Consider the following 12,498-nt stretch of genomic DNA (forward strand, 5'->3'; position numbering starts at 1 on the left):
TAGGTGAACTTTGTGTGTTGTTCATTCTCTTGAGATGCAATACCATCTAGAGAGCTATCTGTTTTCTATATAACGTTGAAGTGCAATTGCTGAATAAAGTGTTTAAACAGAGCCCCAAAGGCAAGCATATTTCAAATGAAACCGTTCAAATTATGAGCACCCAAGGAGGCGAACTTGATGGTCCATAAAGAAAAAATTTAGTTTCTCCCACCGATCAGAACGAAAAGAAGAAATATGATCAAATGAATAAAAAACGACCACTGTAATTTTATTTAACACTCAGTTGCGAAAAAGTAAAACTTAGCCAAAGTGACTGGGTTGCCGATGACGCCGCGGTGGAATCTCGGCGGAGGTACAACAAGCAATCCAAAGATAGCGCTGGAAATATGATAAAATGCGCCTGCCCAAAAAGCTGCTTAATCAGTCAGACCGCCGACCACGTACTTCATTCGGCGGAGCACCATACGTTTCCAGTCTGATACAATGAGGTATCTTTTCTTCTACGCTGTTCCGAATTACGTCAGCTCAAAATAATTCCTCACACAACTTACCAATCTATTCTAAAAAAAACACTACAGAAAACAACATTGGGTCATAGCTTCCGTGGTCTCGTAGACGTTGCAGTTTTGGGGCTTAGAGCAATGTCATTTGGCAATGCAGTCAAAGTAAAGAACATGCTGCTCATTGATTTGAGTTCTATCAGCTTTCTCTATGGTTTTTCGTTTTAAAAAGAGAAGGATAAAAAGTGCTGCACAAAAATGCAGAATTTAGAAAGTTAGAAAGGGGCCTGGGAAGCGGCGTTTTATAGGTGAAATAAAGCTTGTCGAAAGGCCTCATTTACTCTCTGCTACTAAACAAGAAAAGTTTTTCATGACTCGTCGGACGGCAACGAATAGCTGCGCCGAAGACAACAGCTCGTAAGTGCAGCAAGGGCTTATGGCCATAAGCATACCGCTGAACGATGTTATTGCTGCAACGCTGTCTCTAATGGGAAATGATAATGACGGTTATAAGGCAAAAAGCACGTCGAGATATTTCATTCTTTATTTCAATGAACAAGAAAGGGCTACTCTTGTGCCGGAACTTTTTTGACTTCTTGGCACTCCAAACGGGTTACAAAGTAGAGGTTTCCTTTCCCGCTTTGTTGGCAGCTTCCGCTAGATGCTTTAATATATCGTGTCTGAAACATCCGAAGATAGCATATTGCTTAACACTACTATGGGGGATACGGTCAGCCGCTTCGAACCCTTACAAGTAGACAAAAGGTGCTTAAGTTATCTCTTTGCGAGCCTTAACGAAAAATCACCAGCACTTACCAGTGCTCGGTAAGTTGTTGAGCTCAGCGAACACCTAGTTGCAGCTGATACTATTGGTAGGTTTTTCCTCGAGCGGCACATCCAATAGCGGGAACACGAGAGGAAACTATGCGCCCGTTATGTTTTGAGACATTTCAATCTAGCCTTGCTCAAATTTCCTCCTCCCAAATCTCACTTTGCTGTGTGGGGCCTCTTCGGCCCAGTGAGAAAACATCGTAGAAAGGCCACTCTTGACTCACCTTTGTGTTTAGTAGCTTTGACATTCAGCTAGGAATTCCAGGCTCGCCGGATAGAGTGCCGTCTGCGGAGACCGTATTTATTCATTAACAAAATACAGAAACCTTCCTATGCTCTCCAATGTCAGCAGATGTTAAAGAAACGCGGAAAGCTTAATTAAAACAGGAAAGCTAACCTACGCCGTCCCAAAGAGTCCGTCTGTCACTTCGGATGCAATCATCTTATGCCACACCACATAATACAGTAATATAATAGAAAGAGCACTCTCTTTAAGGGATACCATGCTGCACGAAGATTCCACAAATGTAATATCGTACGAGCTGTCTTAGACAGATGATAATATTATTATGATCGTCTTGGTTTATTATACATCAACGCAAATAGAGGTAACTTCTTTGTCTTAAATTATGTTGGCAAGTTTTAAATGTAAACTTTGTATGCCATGCTACGAAATGCGCCCTTCTGCAGTTTTCTTCAAAAACCTTTTACAGTTGTTCGTCTTTTTGCAATTATAATAAAGCCGGCGAACTATAACAATTGCTTCGTGATTCGCCGCTCCTAAATCGCAAAGTTAGAATCACGTAAGGCCCCCCTGCAGAATCAAATTGAGTAGCTAAAGCGGGTATGTACAAGTAAACAGGCAGTTTTATTTCAACACAACAATCCAGCGCAGCTGAATGAATGCAACAGAATGTGATTGTCTGGCATTCAGAGATACCAGTGGGTTAAATCTGTCTACCTGTGTACTGTGCATTTAGGTTACCGATATGTACATACGGGCCTCCTGCCGCAGCGATTGTTTTTCAATGATTACCGGCTTTTCCATATTGCAGGTTTCATGACAGTGCGGCCCGGTGCTAAATCATTTGACTGCGAGATTTTTTTTATGCCGTAGTACGCCGGGGACAAAACTCGCGTTCTACATCCTGTAGTGTGACTAATTGAGGGTTCAGACAATAGATATAAATGTTCCTTGAGTTCCATGAAAAAGAAGGCTCTTCAGATCATGACCGCAGTCCCAGGTGACAGGGCCCTTCAGCAGTTTAAACTTGCGCCTCAAAGCCAAGCAAGGACAGAGTAAAGCCAATAAACGTTTGCTAGTGTACGAGTTTGCACTCAGTTCATTCCTCATTTTACGTTAAAATGGAAGGCCCAGCAGCGCGGGATTCAAATATTGCTTATTGAAAATGGCACGTGAGAACTTAAAAAAGAATAGACTACTCGTCCCCAAACAGTCAAGCCTTCAAGTCCACAGTGTTGTTTTGACACATATGCACTGTAAGAGGAATCGAAGCTGAAGTTTGAGCTGGTTAACACTACTCAAAACTGAAAACGAAACACTAATTCAAAATTTTAACGGTTAAATGCACAAATATGTGCGTCTTTAGGACACCAAAGTTTTCCAGCAGCAAGAATTTTTCTGCGCTCTTTGTTAAAATATTTTAAGACAAAAAAATTCTGTCACCTTTTCCTCGAGGTTTCATGGCAAATAAGAAAAAGTATGGTACCAACTCAGCAGGTTCAACAATAGGCCAGAGACTGTTCAATCTCTACACCTTCCATGGATCTCAGTGAGGTTGGCAGGTGCTTTGACGTGCCTTCGCATTCGGCTTTGACATGTTCTGTTGACGGAGCTATACAGTGATCTCTTCGCTTGCCCAGCTTCCAAGAAAAGTGTTGTCCAGTACAACCTAATCTTCATTTTTGCCGTGAAGTTTTGAAGTTCTGCGGAAGCTTTCGAGATAAACTAGCAATGCTTTGTTGATGTTTTATATTTTCAACCCGCATTTTATTACTCTTATGCTGATTTTGCGATGTCAGGAGCGGTTGTCTTGGACTTACGCTACTCTCTGGAAAAAACGTGCCGCATAAATCTGCACCAAGTTGGATGCCACGAAATAAAGAATATTTGTTTTGTTATATGTGCCTTTTATATAACTAATATAAGAAATTTCACCAATAACATCTTTTTTCAGGTAGAGTTGAATAAAGATTCATAAAAATTAGGGTGATGAATTCAAGGACACAATATATGTGATAAATTTAAATATCATATTTCCAGTCTGTACTAGAGAATAAAAATGTGATCGACACAGTTATCTATCTTTTTCTGTATCCTTGAATGTCCCAGAAGAGCCTACGTTTAGCGTATGAACAGAGTTTGTGTTTCTCTCCTTTCATTTAAACGCTAAGTAACAGCAAAACCGAAAGAGATAGCTCGAATAATGAAGCGAAACAAATTTTCAATTGTCACCCGCAGTTCTGAATGTGAAATTTTGGCGAGATAGCACGAACGTATCACGAGGTCTAACGCTGAGATTACCTTAGAAGAAAAAATCTGAACAAGAGATGTGCGCCTGCTTTCGTTCAAGATCTCACTGGCTGAAATTGCCTCATGAACCTGGAAAAAATACGCTGCAGTCTTGAAGATTCTTCTTTACTCTTTCGAGTTCATATTCCCTCTTAGTCCTTGTTTTTTATTGGCTGGCGCATGGGTAAAATTAGTAAAGACAAGAAGCAATTTCTAGGTGCAGCACTTGATCCAAGGTCTCCACGCTACGTTTTCAACGAACGGTGGTATGTTGCTTGATTAGTGGCCTGCTTCTTTTTTGCTTGCGTAGATTTGACATTCAAATAACAATTAAATAACGGCTAAATAACGGCTTGTGCAGGCTGCGAGGTCGTTCGAAACTGCGAGGGGCGCAGCGAGGGGCGCAGCGGGGTTTACGGAGCTTCTCCCAAGCAAACACCCCTAACAAAGCCGGGCGCCAGGCCGGGGGCAGCTTGTACCCATTTTTACCGGTGGGTGTCCGGCGGTGGGTTTCGAACCGACCACCTCCCGCAGCCGGGACGGGCGCCGAAGCCACTAGGCCACGACTGCCACGACTGACTGCGGCCACGACTGACATGCAGCGATGGCGTAGAGGTAGAACATCCGCCTCGCGTGCAAGAGGACCGGGGTTCAAATCCTGGTGCCGCGCAATTCTCCACCGGGCTTAAAAAAAAAAAAAAATCCGCGTGTCGATGGAGTTGCATTACCAGGCCTGGAGTGCGGCCTGATCTCGGTGACCAAAACCGACAACGCACTCCCTCACCAGAGCAGGATTTGGCCACCCTGGTGTAGTACTTGGCCACAACCTTCTATGATCAAACCAATTAACCCTCGGCCCTCAGTCCCCAGCGTCTGCGGAGCAACTGACCACGGCGGCGGTCAGACCTGTGACGCAGCGGAGGGTGCTAAGAATCTCTGGCTCCGGACAGGCCGCCATTGGAATCTGAACCTGGCAACGTTTAACGCTAGAACTTTAGCTAGTGAGGCTAGCCTAGCAGTGCTGTTTGAGGAAATAGCGGGAATTAAATGGGATGTGATAGGGCTTAGCGAAGTTAGGAGGACAGGTGAGGCGTATACAGTACTAAAGGACGGACACATATTGTGCTATCGCGGGTTAGAGGATAGACGAGAAATAGGTGTGGGTTTCCTCATTAATAAGGATATAGCCGGCAACGTAGAGGAGTTCTACAGTGTTAACGAGAGGGTAGCAGCTATAGTAATTAGGCTGAATAGGAGGTACAAGCTGAAAGTGGTGCAGGCCTACGCTCCCACATCCAGCCATGATGACCAGACCGTTGAAAGCTTCTATGAGGACGTAGAATCAGCAATGAATAGAGTAAAATCGCAGTACACTGTACTGATGGGCGACTTCAATGCGAAGGTGGGCAAGAAGCAGGCTGACGACCACGCGGTAGGTGACTATGGGATTGGCTCTAGAAATAGCAGGGGAGAGTTATTAGTCGAATTCGCGGATAGAAATAATTTACGGATCATGAATACCTTCTTCCGCAAACGAGAAAACAGGAAGTGGACCTGGAAGAGCCCCAATGGTGAGATTAAAAATGAAATCGACTTCATACTGTGCGCTAAACCTGGCATCATTCAGGATGTGGCCGTCCTCGGAAGGGTGCGTTGCAGCGACCATAGAATGGTAAGGTCTAGAATTAGCTTAGACCTGAAGAGGGAACGGAAGAAGCTAGCGAAGAAGAAGACCATTAACGAGTTAGCCGTAAGAGGCAAAGCACAGGAGTTTAGGATAGCGCTGCAAAACAGATATTCGGCTTTAACTGAGGAAGATGATCTTGATGTTCATTCAATGCACGATAACCTGACATCAATAATTACGGAGTGCGCAGTAGAAGTAGGCGGTAGGAGAGTTCGAAAAGATACCGGGAAGCTATCTCAGGTGACGAAAGATCTGATTAAGAAGCGCCAAAACATGAAGGCATCTAACACTACCGATAGAATAGAGCTAACGGAGCTATCAAAGTTAATAAATAAGCACAAGGTAGCCGACATAAGGAAGTTTAATATAGAGAGAATCGAGTATGCTATAAAGAACGGAGGTAGCCTAAAAACAGTGAAAAGGAAACTAGGCATAGGTAAAAACCAGATGTATGCATTAAGAGACAAGCAGGGCAATGTCATTAGCAATATGGATAAGATAGTTAACGTAGCCGAAGAGTTCTACACAGACCTGTACAGTAGCCAATGTAATCAGAGCGCTAATGAGAAAGACAGCAGTGCACAGCAATGCGTCATCCCGCCAGTAACGAAAGATGAAGTAAAGAAAGCCTTAGAAGCAATGAAAAGGGGAAAAGCAGCTGGGGAGGATCAGGTAACAGCAGATCTGTTGAAGGATGGAGGGGACATCGTGCTAGAAAAACTAGCCACCCTGTATACGCAATGCCTTATGACCTCGACTGTACCAGAAGCTTGGAAAAATGCAAACATTATCTTAATTCATAAGAAGGGAGACGCCAAGGACTTGAAAAATTACAGGCCGATCAGCTTACTATCCGTTGCCTACAAAGTATTTACTAAGGTAATCGCTAATAGAGTCAGGGCAACGTTAGACTTTAATCAACCAAAAGATCAGGCAGGCTTTCGTAAAGGATATTCCACAATAGATCATATTCACACCATCAATCAGGTGATAGAGAAATGCGCAGAATATAACCTACCTCTCTATATAGCTTTCATTGATTACGAGAAAGCATTCGACTCAGTGGAAACCTCAGCAGTCATACAGGCATTGCGTAATCAGGGGGTAGAAGAGCCTTATGTCAAAATACTGGAAGATATATATAGCAGCTGCACAACTACTATAGTCCCCCATAAAGTCAGCAATAAAATTCCAATAAGAAAGGGCGTCAGGCAAGGAGACACGATCTCGCCAATGCTGTTCACCGCATGTTTGCAGGAGGTTTTTCGATGCCTGAATTGGGAAAAGTTGGGAATGAGAATAAATGGAGAATATCTAAATAATCTGCGATTTGCTGATGACATTGCCTTGCTGAGTCACACAGGAGGTGAACTGCAAATCATGATCAACGAGTTAGACAGGCAGAGCAGATCGATGGGTCTAAACATTAACATGCAGAAAACCAAGGTAATGTTCAACAGCCTAGCAAGGGAACAACAGTTCACAATTGGCAGCGAGAGCCTAGAAATTGTGCCGGAATACGTCTACTTAGGGCAGGTAGTGACAGCTGATCCGGATCATGAGAGGGAGATAACTAGAAGGATAAGAATGGGGTGGAGCGCATATGGCAAATTCTCGCAGATCATGATTGGCAGTTTACCAATTTCCCTGAAGAGGAAAGTGTACAACAGCGTAATCTTACCGGTACTCACCTACGGGGCAGAAACGTGGAGGCTAACGAAAAGAGTTCAGCTTAAGTTAAGGACAACGCAGCGAGCCATGGAAAGAAAAATGATAGGTGTAACGTTAAGAGATCGGAAGCGGGCAGAGTGGGTGAGGGAACAAACACGGGTTAATGACATCCTGGTCGAAATCAAGAGAAAGAAATGGGCTTGGGCAGGGCATGTAATGCGAAGGCAGGATAACCGCTGGTCTGTAAGGGTAACGGAGTGGGTTCCAAGAGAAAGTAAGCGTAGCAGGGGGCGGCAGAAGGTTAGGTGGGCGGATGAGATTAAGAAGTTTGCAGGCAAAGGGTGGATGCAGCTGGCAAAGGATAGGGTTAATTGGAGAGACATGGGAGAGGCCTTTGCCCTGCAGTGGGTGTAGTAAGGCTGATGATGACATGATGATGATGATGAAATAACGGCTTAGCATTTGGGATGACGTGCCCAGTATAAAACTGTATTAGGCGTTTCATAGAAAAAAAACATTCAAGTTGATAGCGCCTGGGTCGTTTTCCTTTCCTCGTGTTTTGAGTAACGCCACGAAGGAGCATCATGTAAACTATCAACTGAACCAATTCACTGTGCTATTCATAGATAGCTTCATGGTGCTACGCGTATTTAGCGCAGCAAATTGCTCATTCAGGAAAACAACACTGAGAATACTTAAGTGTATTCAATGCCAACAGTGCAAGGTATCGCGTGTACATTAATGTAAACCACAGTTCTTTGGTCTGTTGGAGCGATACATAATATCTGAATGCCGTTTACTGACCTTTGTACTCAGGCTTAAAACGCGGACTTTTATCTTGTGCAACCCACCGCAGACAATTGTGTCCTTTTGTGCTTTACTGCAGGTGACTTTTCGCAACTGCGTTAGCTTTGTAACAGACAACTCTATACGCCTAAAACTGCGGTAAATGCTGTACACAGGAAAAGTTGTGCTTAGACTAGATATTATACGCCACTATTACTCAGCACATTGAGGGTGTCAAAGTGGTTAGGTGCCGAAAAGAAACACGACAGACCACCACCTTCTCTGCCCGTCTTTGTTCCTGCTTCTACAGTGTGATAATTTGCTACGTGCCGCAAATGTCCATGTCATGATAGGGACGTATGGAAGCATGCGCAAAGCTGAATCGCTACGTGGCCTACAATAAAGCTCAACTCACTTCATCTATTCACCGATGCTCATGGAAGCGTTTACAAAAGTGTGCTTAAACTTCTGTGAATTTTCTTTGAGTGCTTTATCTTGTCTGATTTTTATAGTGCAGGTACATCCCCAAACAGAAATTAAACACACACTGCTGCCCTGGCAAATTCTCTCTTGACTCTAATTCCAAACGCAACAAAGGCAGCAGTTTGAAAATCTCTTTGCTTGAGGCCGCCAACGTAGAGGGAGAGAAAAAGCCTTTTACTTATATCCATGCATTTCAGCGAAGAAGTTTCAACGGCAGTGTTGGCCTAGTGGTTTGAGCATCCGCCTTGCAGGCGGAAGGTACGGGGTTCGATCCCCAGTGCCGCCTGTTATTCACCGTTTATACCTTGAGTACAACCTTTCCGCTGCCTCGTACTCGGCTGCTCTATGGTAAAATGCACGAAAAATGCCACTTTGACCACTCCTTTCGTAGAAGGAAAAAGCCTTGTGCGCTTTCTGGAAACAGATGCCCTCACATCAAGAAAACATGATCAAGAATTTACAAATGATGACTCACGCTTTACAGGCGCCAATTCACAAGCCTACGTAAGACTTGTGTTTACCTAGGTAAGAGAAGACAGCAGTTGCATGCACAAGAACATAAAACCTTCGTCGACGATCCGGTCAACACAGATTTTTTTCTTTTCATGAAAAGTTCCATCTGTATATTACCGGTACTCACCTACGAGGCAGAAACGTGGAGGCTAGCGAAAAGGGTTCAGCTTTATTAAAGTGAACGCAGCGAGCTATGGAAAGAAAAATGATAGGTGTAATATTAAGAGACCAGAAGCGGGAAGAGTGGGAGAGGGAACAATCAGAGGATAATGGCACGCTAAACGAAAACAAGAGGAAGATAAGGGCTATGGGAGGGCATGTAATACGAAGGCGAGATAACCGCTGGTCCTTAAGGGTAACGGAGTGGATTCCAAGAGAAGGCAAGCTTAGCAGAGGACGGCAGAAAGGTAGGGGGGCGGAGGAGATTAAGAAGTTTGAGGGCATATAGTGGACGCAGCTTGAGAATGACAGCGTTAATCGGAAAGACATAGGAGAGGCCTTTGCCCTGCTGCGAGCGTATTGCATTGTGTTGTGTTTTAAGGCACGTTGGCAACAAAGGCCATCATGCGCCAAGCACGAGGTGTAGGAAAAGATTTTACTGAATTTTATAGAAATGTGGAAAATCTACCATGATGTAGAGGGCCTCAAAAGGTGTTACTGCCTAGTGAACATATCCAAAATTTTTAGAAACTGGCTGCTAGCAAAAGCTTTCAATACCGTTGAGTGACCTCTGCAGCAATCCTTGGCTGGGAAAGGATCTAGAGGCTCCCAACAACCAACATAAAGACCTCAGCCTTCTGCTCACCGGTGAGAAAGTGACTGAGGTGGTCTTAAATTTCAAACAGACCAGTCGGTAAAATATTTCGAGTTTCTTGAGAAATCCCGTTTCTTTAAACAAAACTAAAAACGCACGTCATATCCACAATCTCATTATCTCCTAAAAGCAATCCAGAATGAAAAGGAATGTATTCGTTACAAAACTGAATAAAGTACTTTTACTTTGTTTTTCGAGTTTCGCAGCAGAGAATAAATTACGGTTAACCGTACGTTCATCTATGCATTCTTCGCAGACAGGTGAATCTTGCTTTTTCAGTAGGACATTTTGTGTGAAGTATGTGTGCCCTATTCGAAAACGGCAGATAATCACATCCTTCAAATTTTCCTGCTGAGTATAGTACTTCCGTTCACCTAAAGTTACTTTCATCATTTGCAGATTGTTATTTACTTCGTTGCTGCACGTGTACTGGCATTTTTTTCTTATGTTGCGATGATCTAAGTTAATGAAATTTTTGAATGGTATATTCACTTTTTTTATTTGCTTGTCCCGTGCTTGAGCAGCACAGAAGTCTACTCTTTAGTTGCCTTTGATTCCGAGGTGACTCGGCGCACAGTATAGTTTTATGTTTTGTCCCTGAGTTGTGGCTCTGACTATAATATGTATATCACCAAGTGTAGAAGTGATCGCATTTATTTAGTGGATAGCAGTAAGTAAACGTAAGGAGTCTGTGTAAATAATACTGTTTGAGAGTTTCTCGTATACTCTTTGTGCAATGGCCACACAGACGGCGGAACATTCGGCAGTGAAGATTGTTGCAGAGAGTGGAAGCCTTACGATTTCACTGTAATTGCCTTGTAGCACAGCACTTCCAACCACCAACGTATGCATCTGTTTAGAGCCATCTGCATAAAAAGCTGTGGAAGTACTGTATTTTTCCTCCATTGCAAGAAATTCTTGTATCATATGCTGTCGTGCAGTTTGTTTTTTGCTGAACTGCGTAAGAGTGAAAATGCAGATATCAGGCAGGTTTCACCATGGCGGAAGTGAATCTCGTCTTCCAGCAATGCCAGGTAATGTGTCTTGTATGTCGAGATTTTGGCACATCTCTTCAAAACGCAAGAGCAGTGGCCTGGTGCTTTGCGGGTTTGTTGTTAAGCTATATTCTAGATGAGCACTTTGTGGTAATTTGGTGACAGATGTGTGTAGTTAGTGAACAGATTTTTAGAATTTTTGAGCACGTGAGCATCGTACTTCTGTCTGTAATTGACTGTTCATTCGTTTCTACATACAGACAATGTATAAGTGATGTCCTGTATGCACCAATAGAAAAATGCAAACCTGCATTACGTATCGGGTCTATTCGTTTAACGTTAGATGGTCCCGCTGATCCATACACTATACATCCATATTATAGGGTAGAGCCTACGACAAAGGGGTAAATTTGCAAGGTACATGTTTTGCCAGCCCCGCAGTGTTTTCGCTACAGCCATTTAAGGGATCGAGAGGCTTTCTTTTTCAGCGCGTTTGTCTGAGGCAGGAAAATGAGCCTTCTGTCAAATGTTATACCTCATATTTATGTTCATTTTTTACGGGTAACTCAATTTCGTTCAGGTATAAGGTGGGATCTGTCTGCATGCCTGGTTTAGGTCAGAAGAGGAGGCCCACTGTTTTCTGCGGAGAAAAACGGAAGCCATTTCTGTTTTTTCATGTTGTTAGTTTATTTGCTGTTAATTTTATTTGCGTTTCACATCCTGATATGTAGGAGGATGTACAAGCTATCTGGAGATCGTCTACACAGACAGAATACATATCGGTGCTTGGAATAATTTTCCAAATAGAATTAATTTTCACAATAAAGAGCCTTGTACTCAAAATACATCCTTGAGGTATTTCATTTTCTTGAATAAAATTTCTAGGAAAGGTTGAGCCTAGGCGGACATTAAATGAACGGTTAGATAAAAGATCGTTAAGGTAGTTCAACATCCTGCCGCGGATCCGCAGTTCAGCCAGGTCCCGAATAATCCCAGCCCTCCATGTTGTGTCATATGCATTTTCTAAATCGAAAAAGTAAGACAGTGAGTGCCGTTTGTGTATGAAAGCTTCTCGGACAATGTTTTCAAGACGATCTAGGTGGTCGGTGGTGGAACACGGCTTTTTAAAACCGCTTTGGTGGACATCGAGAAGCTCGGTCTTCCAGCACAAAGCTTAGTCTGATGTTCAATACACATTCGAAGGGTTTTGATTGATAGCTGTTCTGGGCTATGGGCTTATAGCTGGTAGGAAAGGTAGGCGGTTTACCTGGTTTTCAAAATGGAACGAAATGGTCTTCTTACAGGGTTCGGGTATTTTCGTCGATACGCAAACTCTGTTATAAAACCTTAAACGTTCCTCTACAGCCGGTTCAGAGAGATGTTAACTTTTGATAAAATATGTTGTCAGGGCCGGGTGCAGTTTGCTTACCGGCGGACAGTACTTTTTTTAATTTCTTGACCTGTTAGTAAATTATTTATAAGATTCATATGTGCCGCCACTTGTCTGCGGTCTTTGTTTTTCTGCTGTGTTCTTGTATTTGAGGAATGATTCTATGCAGTAAGATGATCAGGAGACTGCAGAAAAATATGCACCCAAAGTGTATGCCTCTTCTTCTATGTTTGTGTGTATACCAGGGGCTGAGAGAAAATGAACTGTGAATGAGGAGTAGCTGAAATTTATCTTT

This window comes from Amblyomma americanum, chromosome 9 (assembly GCF_052857255.1).
Source record: "Amblyomma americanum isolate KBUSLIRL-KWMA chromosome 9, ASM5285725v1, whole genome shotgun sequence".
NCBI classification, from domain to species: Eukaryota; Metazoa; Arthropoda; class Arachnida; order Ixodida; family Ixodidae; genus Amblyomma; species Amblyomma americanum.